Source organism: Euprymna scolopes, chromosome 28 (assembly GCF_053919585.1).
Source record: "Euprymna scolopes isolate OS-2025 chromosome 28, ASM5391958v1, whole genome shotgun sequence".
In the NCBI taxonomy this organism is placed as follows: Eukaryota; Metazoa; Mollusca; class Cephalopoda; order Sepiida; family Sepiolidae; genus Euprymna; species Euprymna scolopes.
This window is the reverse complement of record NC_136509.1, coordinates 42,305,317-42,324,449: the sequence shown is the minus strand read 5'-3', so window position 1 is coordinate 42,324,449 and position 19,133 is coordinate 42,305,317.

Here is a 19,133-nt window from a genome sequence, read left to right as displayed (position 1 = left end):
CTACAGACGCTAGTATTTCATCCTTTTGAGAATAATCAGTGCAGGGTTTCACGATAAACACCAGTGAATTTATCCCCAACACGGATTCAGGTAAAAAATTGCATCTTCGTAAATAACTGAATTCATTTGAAACGTATCACAAAAACAAAAACAAATAACATCTTACTGAGTCGCGGTATATGCCCAAACACTCGTGCGAGATAGACGCGATAAGAGTTTATGCTCCTTTCTGTTGTGTCCCGGTTTCGTATAGCGCTAGATTCAGCCACTCTGATGAGTCGTAGATGGCGAAACAATTGTCAGTGGATAATTATATTTTTAATTCAATATATACACCGCTCTTCATATAGGAGTACCAAATCGGTTAAAGGGAAAATTATTCCCAACTTGTATTTAGATAAAAAATGCGCTTCCGTACATAAGTGAATTCAATCAAAACGTATCGCAAAAACAAACAAACAAATAACATCTCTCTGTCTCTCTCCCCAAAAATACGAATGGTATTTGACTATAACAATAACACCGAAAAAACTTCACAACCCCATTAAACAGGTATTCAGCCAAATGCAACATGACCCCGCCCTCAAGAAAACAAAACGCTTCCACTTAGTGCAAGAAGACAATCCCCGAATGTACGGTCACTACCAACATACACAAAAATACACGACACTTTCGCATCTTAAGGAAACAAAGCATGCAACAAACCCAGGTACAAAGTGTGCAAACACATTACTACTAACGACACATTTACACCCCCAGGCACAAACATTCAATTCAAATTACCCCCGCTCACCTGCGACAGTCCAAATGTAGTCTACATAATATATTGCACCAGATGCACAAATGGAAATTACGAGGGGGAAACAGGCCGAGAGTTCCGCTTACGATTAACAACTACAAACAAACAATTAGAGACAAATCCACACAGCACACAATAACAATGTACTACACCCTCCCAGACCACATCATAGACAACATGAAATGCATACTTACAGCCTCCAAGTTTCTGACACAGCGAAAAAGAAGACAACATGAAAAGATGCCCATTTCGAGACGTAACACGCACATCACTGGTCTCAATTAAATTTGGGACCGCTAAATAAGTATTCTTTTCATAAAATCTAAACCAATGAAATACATTTCCCACAGGGCACAGGGTGGAGTGAGTAGCATTCCCAACTAGAGGTTAGTTTGGGTTTCCGCAATATTTTATTGTTATTTTTTTATTTCGTTATTTTATTTTAGCTTCCATATATTATAATTTTCAACATATAAGTAACTCCATATACCGTGCACACAGAAATGCACATATTTAAACATGGGTACGTTACCTATTCCCTCTCGCAAACCCTATATATCATAGTGCCAATCTCTGAAGTTATACGGGATTAAGTTTATTAAGGTTATTATTATTATTATTATTATTATTGTTGTTGTTGTTGGTGGTGGTGGTGTTGTTATTGTTGTTGTTATTATTATTTAACTCCTTGTTTAGACTTGAATTATATCTAATCAGTTTTATTTCCAACATTAAACCTCTGATTTCTCTAATCGGCATATCGAGCTTCCAATTTTTGTGATGAGTTCTGATTTAAAAACAATGCGTTTCCCCTATATATACCATTTCATATATGTATGTATGTATGTATGTATGTATGTATGTATGGCCATGTCATATGCTACTGGTACCATGTAACTCAGTACTACCTGCCTCATGGTCGGATCACCGGCGACTAAACTGGTTCCCCCACCAGAGTTGTTTGGTGAGAAGGGCGGTTAGTCTCCCTGAAGGATTAAAAACAAGACCTTCCAAAGGGCGAATGAACCCTTTTTCGGGGTCAACGGCCAACTAGCACCGTGTATATTTGTGTGTATGTATATATGTGTTGGGGTGGAGAGGGCTCCCGTAAGCCGTAGTGAAGGCAACCTTTCTAGGAGAAGCAAATCTCTGATTTAAAAAACGATAAAGCGGGAGACCAGTACCCGCATTAAGCTGGTCTGCAGTTTGATTTGTTGCTGGGTATCTTGCTCTTGCTTGTTGCTGGATCTCAACATTTTCAACCGAGAGAGAGACTTAGCTGTCGTACAAAGCTAAGACTCTGTAACATCATCTGTGTATAGATACTCTCACGTGCATTTGGGCTGATGGACTGATGTCTGAGGGAGTGGAACTCGTCTGACAAGATGTTGCAATCATCATGTATGTATATATTCATTCATGCATGTATGTATGTATGTATGTATGTATGAGTGAGTATCTATGTGTATATAGAAGTGCGCATTTATGTGGGAGAAGAAAAGAAGAGACACGTGGACACACAGACGGACAGAGAAACGTTTACACAAAACAATCTGAAATCCAAGAGGTTTACACTGATATTTTAATATGTTTGGACAGAAATAGGAAGAAATTAAGTAAATGACGATAAACATAAAAAAGAATGTTCTTAGTTTATTTATTTATTTTTAATTTTTTTTTTAAATATTATATTTGTGTATATATCAATTAACGAAAGACATTAGGATCTACAGTAAGCCGTTTTAAAAAATGAATGAATGTGCGTGTGTATGTGTGCGTGTAGACAAAACAGCATCAAATCCAATAGTTTTACACTGATATTTTAATATGTTTGGACAAAAATAGGAAGAAATTGAGTAAATGAACGTTAACATAAAAAAGGGGGGGGAATATTTTTTGTTTATTTATTTTTTAAACATCATATGTGTGTATATATCAATTAATGAAAAACACTAGAATCTACAGTAAGCGGTTTAAATAGATAACTGAATGTGCGCGCGTGCGTGCGTGTGTGTGTGCGTGTGTGTGTGGGTGTGTGTGTGTGTGTGTGTGTGTGTGTGTGTGTGTGTGTGTGTGTGTGTGTGTGTGTGTGTGTGTGTGTGTGTGTCGCGTCCTTTCGCCCGGTCTTGCACCTAGAAACATAATAAATTTATAAGGCCTAGCTTTTGGTGAAGAGATTCCACTGACCCTATCTACAGCATCTGCTTATCGATCTCCATGTGTATATGTACGTACGTCTATAAACGTGTGTGTGTATGGGTACATGTAGAAGCATATGTGGTAGTGTGCGTGCGTAAATGCATGTATGTTCACATGTGCGAGTGTGTTCGTGGGATGCGTTGGTGTCTAATTACAAAGTTTTATGAAAGACTTGGGATTGAATAGAGGCTACACAAGTTGTTGACCATTCCAAGTTCAAAATGTATGAAGGGTCATATTCAAATAGATCTTAACCTTATTTGCTATTTATGTGCTCTTCCTGTCTGCCCTACACTCAATTCTTCATCATTCACAATGAGGAAGACCGAAGGATAGCTCGAACATATGTGCTTTTGAAAGAAACATTCTTTTTTTTTTTCAAAAGTTTTTTTGTATTCCTACATGCCAACACATAAGAAATAAATACAGAAAAGATATAATTATGTATATATTTTTGTATTGATTTTTTATTCGTACATATATATTATATATATATAAAAAAATGTAGTTCTTGGTTCGTTCAAAGTCCATAAAACCATATTTTTACATTACCAATTTAATGGAAATTTTCAGAAAATTTATCTGTAAAGTCAAGGAATGTCTGTATGTTATTAAAATAAATTAAGATCGTTAGCATCGCAAATTATAAAAATATGAATGAAATAAAAATATTTTTCGTAACTGCGAGACTGTCCGCCATATTTAATTTCCGGTTTCAAAAAGTGGAGGATCACTTTTCCATAATAATTTAACGTAAAATGATCACCCACTTTGTGGCCACGATTTTTTTTTGGAGGGGGGTACTTTCTTTCTACCCTAGGAAAATCCTTTAAAATTACCTGTGTAAATTGCAAAATGCAAAAGAAATCAAACAAAAAAACTTTTTAGCCAAGAATCACACAGATTTTTTTTTTAAATAGCATCCATTTTTTCCTATCGAATTCATTTGCTGTTTTTATTGAAAACTATTTTCTCCCGGATTTTTGATAAAATTTTCCATAAAGTGCCGGGCGTCTCACGTTCGTATATAACAAAACATTTTTTTTTTAAGATTTCGGTGTGCTAAAAACGAATCTGCAAACCGTTTCCGTCGCAAAAAAATATTTTTTATGATATAAAGAAATTATTTTTTCGAAAAGTAGGCAATCACTTTTCCATGTAAATTTAATTTAAAATAAGCACCCACTTTCTAGCCACCTGAGAGAGGGGGAGTTTTCCCATGTTTATTGGCTAAACAGCTTTCCTTTATGCTCGCGCGTAGCATAAACGAAGGCTACGGCTGTGAAATGGGAAATAGTCCCAGAGTCCAGGGGTTATTACCATGCAAACGAAATCAAACAAAAAACTTTTTAGCCAAGAAACACACAGAAAAATGCCCCTCTCTCAGGTGGTCAGAAAGTGGGTGCTCATTCTAAATTAAATTTAGATTGGAAAGCGATCACCCACTTTTCGAAAAAGTAATTTCTTCATATCATGAAAACTTTCTTTTTGAGACAGAAACGGTTTGCAGATTCGTTTTTAGTACACTGAAATCTACAATAAAATATATCGTTATATACGTAGATGAGACGGGCCTTAAAGTAAAATAATACCGGACTTTTGGGGCAGATTTGCCGTTTAATTGTACAAATATCCTCAAACTAGGTAATCACTAAAAGGGACTCTTAAAAATCGTCACTGTATCGAGCAAAAGTTTAAAACCACTGATTATATGTCAGCCTACGTCACAGTAACATATATGGAGTGAGTTCCTAACAGTATTTTGTATAGTTTTTTTTAGTTTAAACTCATGTTCCCAAAATTTCCCCAAACTAAACGTGTTCGGTACAACTGCTGCCATTTGTATTTTTCAAATATACCGATAAACACTGCATGTTTTTGAAATAATTAAACATTATACATTGCATAACAACACTACAATCTTATCCAGTTAGGTAGAACATTTACTTTTTTTGCCTTTGATAACATTTATTTGTTTTATATTTATTTTTTGACAAATTCTTTGTATCTGGGTTTAGTAATACAAACCCTTTTCATTTAATGTAACGTTTAGTCGGCTCGAAAAACAGTGTTTATCGGTGTATTTGAAAGATACAAATGGTGGCGGACACTGTTGATTACGTTAAGTTTGAGAAAGTGAGTTAAAACTAAAAAAAACTATACAAAATTCTGTCACAAACGCACGGATTATGTCAGCCTATGTCATGGTAACATATATTCGGTGGGTTTTTGACACTGTATTGTATAGTTTTAAGTTTTCAACTTACTTTCCCAAACTTAACGTATTCAACAGAGTCTGCAACCATTTCTGTTTATCGAGCCGATTAAACATTTTACATTCCATAAAAACACTACACAATTATCCAGTTAGGTAGAGACATAACTTACCTCACCTTTGCTTTCATTTTTTTTTTGTTTTTTTTTTGTTTTTGGACAACTTTTTCGAATCTGTGTATAGTAACCCCCCAATCACTCAAATATCAATTACTAACTCACATTTTTGTATACAGAAAACAAAACAGAAAAAAAAAATAGCGTTTCAACATTTTTGCTATGTTCAGCTTTATCCACTGATTGTTGGTCGAGCCCAAGCCATGATTGACGGTAATCCCGAGGATCAGGATCCAATTCTGCAAGAGTACATTTTTTTTTTTTTTTTGCATTTTCGACATTTTTTTTTTTTTACTTTTTGGAGTGGATTGCTGTACTAAGAATAAAGAAACATGCATTTTCTTTTTTTATTAGAAATTTCCATTACACCAAATTGAGCCACAGCAGCGCGTGGCAAGGTACAGCTAGTATATATATATATATATATATATATATATATGTATATATATATGTATATATATATATATATATATATATATATATATATATATATATATATATATATATACAAACACAGCATACGAAGAGAATCCTCATTATTCTTACATTCGTTTTTGTTTTCGCCTTTTTTTTTTGTAGGCGTGAATTACCGCCAAGAAATGCCAGTAACTCTCTTAGCACTTCCCGGAAAGTTATTCATCTTAAATGCCTTTAACTGCATTTTCCCTTTCTAGATTTGATACGAATCAACAATTTTGTCACCCGATGTCCCTTGACAATTTCAAATGTTCGCTTTGAACGTTCTATCGCAACTTTTGATTCGCGCGTTTCAGCGGGAAGCATTTAATTAGCATTCGAAACCGATAAGGATCATGCTGACGTGCTTACAATTGATTCTATGTCTTACAGGCTACACAGAAACGTGATGATTAGACAAATTTGGATCTAACGACACATAAAAAAGTGAACATTTAACAATAGATTCGTTGAAATTGATCATTTTCAACGAAAATGTCTTATTGTATACCCGCCTGTAAAAAAGTCGTGTCCATACTAAATAATATGCCGTATTTATTTCGCACTAGAACGATTAAATTGTATAAATAGTACAGCATTTACTGAGAATTTGTCGAACAGTCACTTTGATTGTGCGTTGCTATAACATATAAGCATTACTTATCAGACTCATGCGTGAATATATATATTAAATTAGCACCATTAGCTTCAAACTACTATTGAATATTAACTACGAACAAGCTTGTGCTTAATTGTTTATAATAGCTTTTAGGTTTATGTGTGTGTGTGTATGTGTATGTGTATGCATATATGAAGTACATAGATTTAGTAAAGTATGTTGTGAAACACTTTGGCAAGTGTTAAACACATACTTATTATTATTTATTATATAATTATTATTTATTATGTTATTATTCATCATATTATTATTATTATTATTTATTACTATATTATTATTATTTATTATTATATTATTATTATTTATTATATGATTATTATTTATTATATAATTATTATTATTATATAATTATTATTTATTATATAATTATTATTTATTATATTATTATTATTTATTATATTATTATTTATTATATTATTATTATTTATCATATAATTATTATGTATTATATTATTATTTATTATATTATTAGTATTTATTATATTATTATTATTTATTATATAATTATTATTATTATTATATAATTATTATTTATTATATTATTATTATTATTTATTATATTATTATTATTTATTATATTATTATTTATGATATTATTATTATTTATTATATTATTATTATTTATTATATAATTATTATGTATTATATTATTATTTATTATATTATTATTTATTATATAATTATTATTATTATATAATTATTATTTATGATATTATTATTATTATTTATTATATTATTATTATTTATTATATTATTATTTATGATATTATTATTATTTATTATATTATTATTATTTATTATATAATTATTATGTATTATATTATTATTTATTATATTATTATTTATTATATTATTATTATTTATTATATTATTATTTATTATATTATTATTATTTATTATATTATTATTATTTATTATATTATTATTATTATTTATTATATTATTATTATTTATTATATTATTATTATTTATTATATTATTATTATTTATTATATTATTATTTATTATATTATTATTATTATTTATTATATTATTATTATTTATTATATTATTATTATTATTTATTATATTATTATTATTTATTATATTATTATTATTTATTATATTATTATGTATTATATTATTATTTATTATATTATTATTATTTATATGATCATTAGTTTTTATTATAATATTATTATTTATTATATTATTATTATTTATTATTTATTATTATTTATTATATTAATATTATTTATTATATTAATATTATTTATTATATTATTATTATTATTATTTATTATTATTTATTATATTAATATTATTTATTATATTAATATTATTATTTATTATATTATTATTATTATTTATTATATTATTATTATTATTTATTATATTATTATTATTTATTATATTATTATTATTTATTATATTATTATTTATTATATTATTATTATTTATATGATTATTAGTTTTTATTATAATATTATTATTTATTATATTATTATTATTTATTATTTATTATAATATTATTATTATTTATTATATTATTATTATTTATTATATTATTATTATTTAATATATTTTTATTATTTATAATTTATTATATTATTATTATTATTATGTATTATATTATTATTATTTAATATATTATTATTATTATTATTTATTATATTATTATTATTTATTATATTATTATTATTTATTATAATATTATTATTTATTGTATTATTATTATTTATTTAATTATTATTATTTATTATAATATTATTATTTATTATATTATTATTATTATTATTTATTATATTATTATTTATTATATCATTATTATTTATTATATTATTATTATTATTATTAAATGAAAGTGAACGTCATTAATCAACGAAGTTTCGAAGAAATACTTTCTCTTCTCGTCAAACGGCTGAAGTTAGCCAGTAAATAAATTTTGTCTTTAAAGGTTTTAAAGAAATTAGGTACGAAAAGGATCATACTAGCGTGAAAATTAAATATATAACAATGAAGTAAATAGAGGGTGGTAATATGGAAAAATGGTTTCGCGTGAGATGGTGTTCCCATGGTTGTTGAATCGACATCTGGTGAATCCAAGAAAGTGCTAAAAGTAAAATATCAATGTTCGTGTAGTTGGAGATTATAAATGGACCAACAAATAAATGTCCATATAAATAGGCACAGGTAAAGAAGTTAACTCTGTGAGTTTAACCGAAAGGAAAGCGATTTAAAGAATAAGTAGAGAAAGTTATCACTCAGTGGATTGAGTTTAGAAACGGGTTAGAGAAGGTAATGCCCGACATTTTCAATTTTGCATTTCCAAATGACATAACGTAAGCAAACTATGAGGCATTTACACTTTCTCTTCCGATTTTTGTATTTCTAATCATGTCCAATAGCATTTTATTTCCTTTTGGTGGATTGATTGTTGATATGTCCTTTGAGGAGTTAAAGGCAAAATAGATTCACAAATTTTATTAATAACTAACAAAAACAATAGAAAATAAACAAATAAATAAATTAAATAAACATGAATATACATAAACGATCACACATATATGTATGTATGTGTATATATATATATATATGTGCATATATGTATGTATACATATGTATATTTATATAGAAACTAAAAAAAAAGTCTGCCTTAAACCACTAACCTAGTTTTAAAACAGATCCTTTGTTCGATAAAATGCTTGCCCATTGGCTAATAGGAAGGGGCGCGGTGGATACTAGAAAGCTGATTGGCTAACTAAATCCTCAATAGAAGAGGACCATAGGACGATAAACAACGACAGAATTCGCGCATAAGCCTGTAGAATACTAGGGTGGATAACACGCCGAATATTCAGTGTAGCTTAATCGCCATATATATATATATATATATATATATATATATATATATATATATATATATATATTATATACATATATATATAATATATATATATATGTATATCCTGTTTACCTCCATTAATCTGTATTATTTATAAATGTATTAGTAGTGCGGTTTGGCTGTTGGTTGGCGAATAATACGATGTTGGATACGGTATCATCAGATTGACACACCAATATTCGCCAGATCACCGAATTTAAGCAACCTTGAGCTTAGCTGGTTTTGAATGGGTTACAATTTGAGAATTCTAGACGCTGTATGGACTCTTTTCTTATACTGGCATTGTTTTCAGTCGTCCGAACCTCTACTTTCCACTGGTAACTCAAGAGACTGCAAACTACTTTCCACTGGTAACCCAAGAGACTGCAAACGAAAGAGAGATTAAGTGAAAGATTGCGCAACTCTTGCTACAAAAATTTTACGCGCATGCATATTTACAGTGGATAATCATAGTCTATCAATAATGAAGGACGCCATCATCCGATGCCATTTTTAAAAATGTTTTTACTATAGTTTGATATCGAACGTCCTTAGCAGATGCAATCAAGTAAGATGTTATTATATGCCAATATATCAGTGTACTCTATTAGATTGTTATTGACTAGCTCAGATATAATAGAAAACATAATTTCAGAACAGATGTGAGTCCGTATAAACGCTTTCTTTCGACATATTGTTGTTTTAAAACAAATGTACAAACAAAATGGGATCATCAATTTTTTAATACTTTGGGATGAGGTTTCATAATGTATTTATTTATTTACGAATTGTTATTCTTATCTTCACAGTCGTTGCTGTTGCACCACGTTTCGCCAAACTCATTCTCTGGCCCTTTTTAGGTGGTTAATCCCGACGGGATGGGAATGCGGGTTCTTGTAACTGCATCCAGAGTTACTACTTCCATAGCTGTTGTTGTCTTACCACGTTTTGGCCACTTAATTTCCTAATCTGTTTTGGGTAGGATTGAAACCACTATCTTACGACAATCCTTACCTGAAATCGAGGCCCTGACGCACTGGATAGAGGCCATGAATCTCTACGGTCCTTGGTGTACATTATCTATGTATAAAGAGTTGGAAAGCAAATCGGAAGAAACGTTATGTACAAAATGATAAATCTATAAAAACAAACATATTGCATTCAACAGAAAACTAGATTCTGATTTACATTAAGTAATAGCGGCAGAATTCATGTATGATAGCAATTAAAATATGCTTTTAGTCGGAATCAACATTTTAATATATTTTAATATTTAATATCTCAATTTAAAATAGACCTATAACCTTTTATATTCAACATAATATATATATATATATATATATATATATATATATATATATATATACTCTTCAGAATAAAATTATCTCACAATCAACTGGCATGAAAACGTGTGATTATATGTTTTACTGGATATTACTGGCAGTAATATTCTATAAGCCCTATTCCACCGAAATAAGAGTTGCTCGATATACAAGGTATTTTAGTCATTCAATGAATTTAACAATTTATGGCGTGAAATGTTTAATTTCAAATCAAAACACTTTTTATTATTCTATGTAAGATAAAGAATACATTTGAAATATTATAACTCCTTATCCTATAGGATTTCGAAGTCTACCATCTCTTCAGAGATGAACATATTAGCATATAGTTATAATGGTTTACACCTTATTTGCTAAAGTCAGTGAGACATGGAAAATCGGAATTAAAAATTTGTTTAAGTATTTAAATCTCATAAAGTAATGTAAGTTAATAAAAAGGATATGAACATCCACATCCAAATTGCATGGTAATTCCGAAGTAAATGGCTTTGATAGCAGTGTGATAAAATGATCCAAACTGTATTTTGAGTAATCCAAATCATAATGTAATGGTCCGAAGTAGGCATTTCTCAGGAGCAATGTTCATTGTAAAAAATTTTTTTTAATTCACTGAATGACTTAAATGTTACATATATATATATATATATATATATGAGTGGTAATATAGATGAAATCCGACGATATATATATATATATATATATATATATTGTAGGTGGAAGGACCTGAATGCTCAGCGTTTGGCCCAATATATGAGGGCTTTTTCAATTATCCCTCCCGAAAAAGCCTACATAAATCGGACAAAACGTTGAGCGTTCAGGCCCCTCCACCCCAATATATTTTTCATATGTATATATATATATATAAATATATATATATATATATATATATATATGTATATACCATATATATGTATATATCATATATATATATATATCATATATATATATCATATATATATATCTCATATACATATATCATATATATATATATATCATATATACATACATATATATCCATATATATACATATATATATATATAAACATGTTAAAAACATTTTGAAAAAGAGTTAAAAATATATGTAATCTGAAAAGGAAACACTTAATAAGTGAATAGTACTTAATCCGCGGAGTTTCGAAAAAATACTTTCCTTCTTATCACAGGGTATGAATTAGCAAAATGCGGGATCGGATTTTGCATACAAAAGTATTTGATGAAACTGCAAGTAAGTCAAAGATCTGACTTGATAACAAAATTGAAGCAGAGGGAATATGGTGAAGAAAAATGTGATTTCATGTGAATGGATAGTATATATATATATATATATATATATATATATATATATATATATATATGTATATATATATATATATTAGCGTCATTTACATAAATTCATCCTTTGAGGACCATGCGACCAATATTTATATCTATTTTATTGATATCCCGACATTTCCTGCTATTTGTTATCGATAATATCTCTACGTAATCGAATATATACGCCAGATTCTCTAAGTATCAGTAATACACCGAACGTTAAAAGTTCGGTGTTTCTGAACTTGACATTAGACCATTGCCATCTGAGAATACTTTATCTTCCTGCATTTTCTACATGTTTATCCGTAGTATCTTGAATCACAGTAGTTAAATACCAATAAACCGAATTCAAGACGATTATATCGATGTATAAAAACGGAATAAAATTCTATTGGTCCGCTGATTTGATTAACGGGTTCAGATTTAAGTGCCTTTACTTTAAACCCATTTGAATAAATAAACACGCACGAATGTTTTATTATTGTTATTCGCTGTATTTCTGCATCTTACATAGAACAACCATCTACACTTTGACTAATATAGATTTCTTTCAAACTCTAAATGGAAATAATAAGAGAGGAATTGACTATAAAATACTGTAAGTATATGGGCTTCAGGCAACAAAATATCAGAAATAATACTTCCTATTTATAAGTCTTATTCGGGTGAAATAAACCGTTTTGCTTTGTAATAATTTACGTTATATGTGAAATCAAATGGCAGTATCGTTCTCATAAACGCGTCGAATTGACATGCGCATCAACATTCATCGCCGTTGTCTCAGGAAAAAGTTATTTGTGGCAACGTACACTTTCATCCGCTGTGCATTATAGGGTCAAGTTAAATCATACTCCTGTCAGAAGAATTTCCTTGGATTACTGTCTAAACCACCTGAGAAATATCGAAAAACAATTTCCAACACACAATTTTGGGATTTACAACAATATAAAGCGCTTTTTTTTTTTAGAAATTCTGCATCACAGTGTAGTATCTGTTCTGATGTTACACTTCACTTTTTCTCTCAGTGGAGACGTCCTTCCTGATTGAGAATTTTAAAAGTTTTTGCTCCTATCTATCTTTTGGAAGTTGAGTTTTCCCCACGTTAAAAACTGGCCTTTTGTTTGCCCTCGTAGAGAGACAAGTAAATAGGAACTATATATATATATATATATATATATATATATATATATATATATATATATATATATATGTATGCACACACACCCAAACACACATATATATGCACACACACACACACACACACACACACACACATATATATATATGTATATAAGGGTAGTGTTATTAATGGTACGCCCATTTAGAAGCTTTATGCACTTTCGAAGAAACTTCATCAGGCTCTAATACACTTGCTTCACGGTTCTGACAACATTTAAAAGATTCCATAGAATTCCTCTTGTGTGAGCGGGTAAACGACTCTCGTAAGAGCCTCTTTCATTTTTACAGTTTTGTAGTAACTAAAGTCACTAAAGTATTCTCTGGGCTTAGGGAGTAACCAAAAGTCTATGGGAGAAATATATAGACTATAGGAAGTGCGAGCACCTATCTAAATTCCCATGACAATTTTGTTTTCTACGTGTATTTTATAGGAAAACTTGGGACAAAGTTCCGCAAATTCTTCGCATTTTAAGTTCGTCGCGAATAATCGTGTCTACACTTCTAACAGTAAACCGCCGCTTATTGTCTCTTTTAATACACGGCGGTCCTTATCCATGAAATTCTTTATTTGGCTAATCAACACTGGTGTTGTGCCTCCATTACTCCTCCCAAACCTCTCGCCACCCATCCCATTCCAACCAGACTCTATGCTTTTCTTAGCAGACATGTAAACATTCATACATATATTTATATATTGGTAACTAAACATTTTCGACCCAAACCGATTAAAAAGCTTGCCCTATCTCTGAATACCCTTTTATGTCGAATTTCAAAGGTGTGACTTTTTTATATACTTGCTAGTTATATAAAATCAATTATCTTAATAAGTTTATATATTCAAGCTTATAAAATTGTTGTTATTCTAGCATATTGGATCGTAATTGAGAAAATATAGAAAGAATTAACTTTAACATATTTAAATGTATATATATATATATATATATATATATATATATATATATATATATATATATATATATATATGTTGAAAGTTGTAGGCAGATATGCAAACATACATACATACCGGTATTTATATATCGGTAACAAAATATTTTCGACCCAAACCGATTAAAAAGCTTGCCCTATCTCTGAATACCCTTTATGTCAAATTTCAAATGTTTAGACCAGAAATTGTCTTAGTAATTTGGAAGGGAACGCAGAGGTCAATTTTTTTTTATTTTTACCCCTAGTATGACCCCTTAACATTTATTATTTTAGGCTCAAATCAAGTTATTAAGTTAGATCCATGTCCAAGAAGGCTATATCTAAAATGTCATGTGTTTAACTCCAAATTGTCGGAGGAGTTTTGTAGAGTTCTAAAAAGTGAAATTGTTGAACTTTGGGCCGTTAACAGACTAATTTCTGGCGGAAAACCTATCCCAAAAGATTTTCCCAAATCTCACTAGCCTGTATATCAAAATTTGAGTCTGTAGGCTTAAAATTGAGAGAGTAATTGCGTAGGAAAATGTACTCACACACACACACACACTCACGTTCACTTTTATAGATATACTAGCATTTCAGCCCGGCGTTGACCGGGTGTTTGGAGGTGTATGCTGAGCAAAAACAAAACAAAAAGGCTCAATTTTTTTTAACATTGACCCCTATTATGCCCCTCTTGAAATTTACTGTTTTGGGTTCAAATAAAGTTATTAAGTTAGAGCCATGTACAAGGAACCTATATATAAACTTTCAAGTGTGTAGATTCAAAATTGTCAGAGGAATTTGGTAGAATACTCAAAGGTCAAATCGTTGAACTTTGATCACTTAACAGCGAAATTTCTGGCCGAAAACAGATCACAACATTTTCCCAAATCTCAGTACCCTGTATATAAAATGCTGAGTCTGTATTCTAAAAATTGACAAAGTTATTGCGTAGGAAATGTACACAGACGGACATACACACAGACACAGAGACATACGCACAGAGACGTTCACTTTTATAGATATATAGACTAGCATTTCAGCCCGGCGTAGCCCGGGTGTTTGGAGGTGTATGTTGAGCAAAAAAAAAAAAAAACCGGTAAATTTTTATCTCTATTATGACCCCTCACCATTTATTGTTTTTTGCTCATATCAACTTATTAAGTTAGATCCATGTCCGAGGAACCTATATCTAAAATTTCAAGTGTTTAGACCCAAAATTGTCGGAGAAGTTTGGTAGAGATCTCAAAGGTCAAATCGTTGAACTCCATAACAGCCAAATTTCTGGCCGAAAACAGATTACAAATATTTTCCCAACTCTCAGTACACTGTATATCACATTTCGAGTCTCTAGACTTAAAATTCACAGAGTTATTGCGTAGAGAAATGTACACAGACTGACACAGACACACAGACACGTTCAGTTTTATAGATATGCTGCATGGGTGCCCGGCGTTACCCTGATGTTTGGATGTGTATGCTCTGTAAAAAAAACAAAACAAAAAAACGGTCTATTTTTTAAAATTTAATCCCTATTATGACACCTTAACATTTATTGTTTTGGGCTTACATCAAGTTATTATATTATAGCCATGTCCAAGGCACCTATATCTAAAATTTCAAGTCTTTAGACCAAAAATTGTCGGAAGAGTTTGGTAGAGTTCTCAAAGGTCAAATCGTTGAACTTTGACCCCGTAACAGAAAAATTTCTGGCCGAAAACCGATCACATAAATTTTTCCAAATCTCATTACACTGTATATCAAATTTCGAGTATGTAGACACAATATTGACAGAGTTATTGCGTAGGGAAATGTACACAGACAGACAGACACACAGACACACAGACACACAAAGACACGTTCCCTTTTATAGATAGACTAGCACTTTCGCCCGACTTTGCTCGGTCCTATGTACTGTTCAGAAGGTTATGTGCATGTGTATATATTAAAAATTGTGAATATGTAAAGTAATGCCTTTCTGTATAATAGTTTTCCTTAACTACCATAGTGAAAAGACAGGCAGACAGTTTCATTTTTATAGATATATAAATAGATAGATTGGATGTAATATATAATAACGATTTAAAATGTATTAAAAAAAGACTCATGCACCACCATCGATAATCGAACCCAAAACCTTCAGCTCATGATTTATTTTGCTTCTGCCGTCAATTATTGGGCTATGAAAACATGTTTACCGCAAGGCTAAAAATTAAACATGAACCAATAGCCACTACGTTATGCATTCGTAATGCCAACGTTTGATTTCACCTGGCAAATTTCATTTTATTGTACTTTCACATTTTGCACCGATTTTCCCGGGCTAAAACACAAATATAAACTTTTGCATGGATTCAAATAACTTATATATGAAGTTTCGTGTCCGCAAACCAACACCACTAAGAGGAGTTTAGTATGCGAAATTTGTTAAACAAAAAGATATACGTATACATGAATATATATGGAAACAATTTTGTGTTTACTATAAACCTTTTATGCAAATATTATGCAAGTATAAATTATGTAGAATATCTGCACAAATATAATTAAACGTAGTAGTAAACTAAAGATGATTATTCCATCAGAAAACCGAAGCAACTAGTAGGGAATTAAGATGAACGTTTAAAAGAATATGCAAATTAATTAGATATTTTGCCAGTGAATGCAATTCCACAATCCATATATAAGAAAATTGTATTTTGTTTTTAATAAATAGAAAAGAGGGTTCCCTTTTTTCTGTTATTTTTGGCCTTCGTACCGGGATCAAAGTGTAGTCTCTGTTCTGGAGAAACTGCACGTAATTTAATTCGTCCTTGGTCAATGTAGGGGAACCCCTTTAAACTGAGACAATTACTATTTTTATACTGTCAGAGTTCCTCCTTTTTACATTGTTTTAGGGGAGCTAGTTTAACCTCTCATAAAAAAGACGACCTTGTGTCTAATTTGCTTTCGTAGGGAAGCAAATAGATACATAAATAGAAAAGAGAGTGTTTAATAGGAATATCAATACACACAAAAGAAGAACGAATCCATAGGAGTATAGATACATATGCAGATGTGTGCATATAATTATTAGCCTGAATTTATTGCTGTATGGGCGGGGAGATATATTATTATTAAAAGCTTACCTATAAAATATTCACAAATATTTACATAGATAACTAATTTACTGTGAGTGAAAGGTTCGAAATAAAATATTTCAGTTGTGTACCAGTTATAAAGAACTGTTTTTGCGGTTGCGCTTTTGAAAATACGTAACAGATAAAATATTACATATGTCATATAAGAAAACTCAGTAAAAATCCGTTAACAGGGTTGTATTATCAAAAATCCTTTCCGTACTTTAAACCTTGTTATGATATTTTACGAATCGAGATAAATGGATGATGCATTATAAATATTGTGTGACTAAATAAAATAATAATTGACCGTTCTATTCTTTGTAGTGTATACTGAGATGACATATGTTCATTTATATTTTTCTCTTATAACTTCGCTTATATATATATATATATATATATATATATATATATATATGTATATAGGATTGATATGTAGTTTGCCTGAAGCATTGTGTGGGATAGGTATGTAGTAGAGATTTAGAAGGCTATCACAATGCGAGGAATGAAATATAGTCGTTGTTGGTAAAAGAAGACGAGAACAAGTGGCGATTCACAAATCACCAAATACATACATATATGCTATACACACACACACACACATATATATATATATATATATATATATATTCACTTGTCCAACTTCCGCTCCATCATCTAGCAGGCTTTGAATCGATCTATTACGTCCAGCATTTGAAAAGGGAAATTTGTTCCGAAATTAATAATGGATATTGTCGCAGACATACCAAGTAAGACATTTTCACCTAATACAACTGAATATATATATATATATATATATATATATATATATATATATATATATATATATATATAGAGAGAGAGAGAGAGAGAGAGAGAGAGAGAGGACAGAGAGACATATCTGTATGTACCTGTTGATTTGTAACTCGCTACATGTTCTCTTCTTCTTCAACCAACGACGACTATATTTCATTCCTCGTATTATGATAGCCTTCTAAATCTCTACTACATATATATATATATATATATGTGTATATATACATGTATATATAAATATATATATATATATATGTATATATACATATATATAAATATATATATGTATATATACATATATATATAATTTGTTTTTTTTTTCTTCAGCTAATCGATATATGTATCTAAGTATTCTAACTTGTTTATTCTAATCGATCAAATACTCTGTAATTCTGAGGTGCAGCTAAACAGGTTTTCTATGCCCGTAATCACATTTTACTCAAATCGTTTATTTTTGGATTGAATCCACGCATATAACCTTGTTAGGAACTTTTATAGAACATGCAAGCTATATTTAAAATGTATAAATCTGTTTTACTCTAAATCTAAACATACCGTTAAGTACACAATTGTCAAACCGGAAACTATTCAAATTAAATAATATCATGATATTTAGCGGAAACTGTAAAAATTACTTAATCCGAAAACATTTTTTTACAAACGATATTCATAGTTCATTTTGTTTTGTTTGATTTATTTCCTGGATCAAAAGTTGGTTTGTATAATGTTGTCTTCTATAACACTCAATCGTATTTCTATTTATATTCATAATATCACTTTTGTTTTCTAGGTGAGTGGTTGAAATATATAATTCGGCAAAAATGGTCGCTTCGACTATGAACGCCACAGTGACTGAAAGGTAAGTTTTCGGTCATTATCCCATTTATGTGTACCGTTAAGAAAGCTAGCTCGCTTTAACTAAGCAAGAATATTCTTAAAGCTGCTTTTACTATACATATCAAAGTTGCCATTCTACCTTGTATCAAGCATTATTTGCCGCAGAGAGTCTTGGGTATCATTTACGTGTCTATTTAGAGAGAATGCAAAAAATGAGTTTATAGTCCTAGCAATA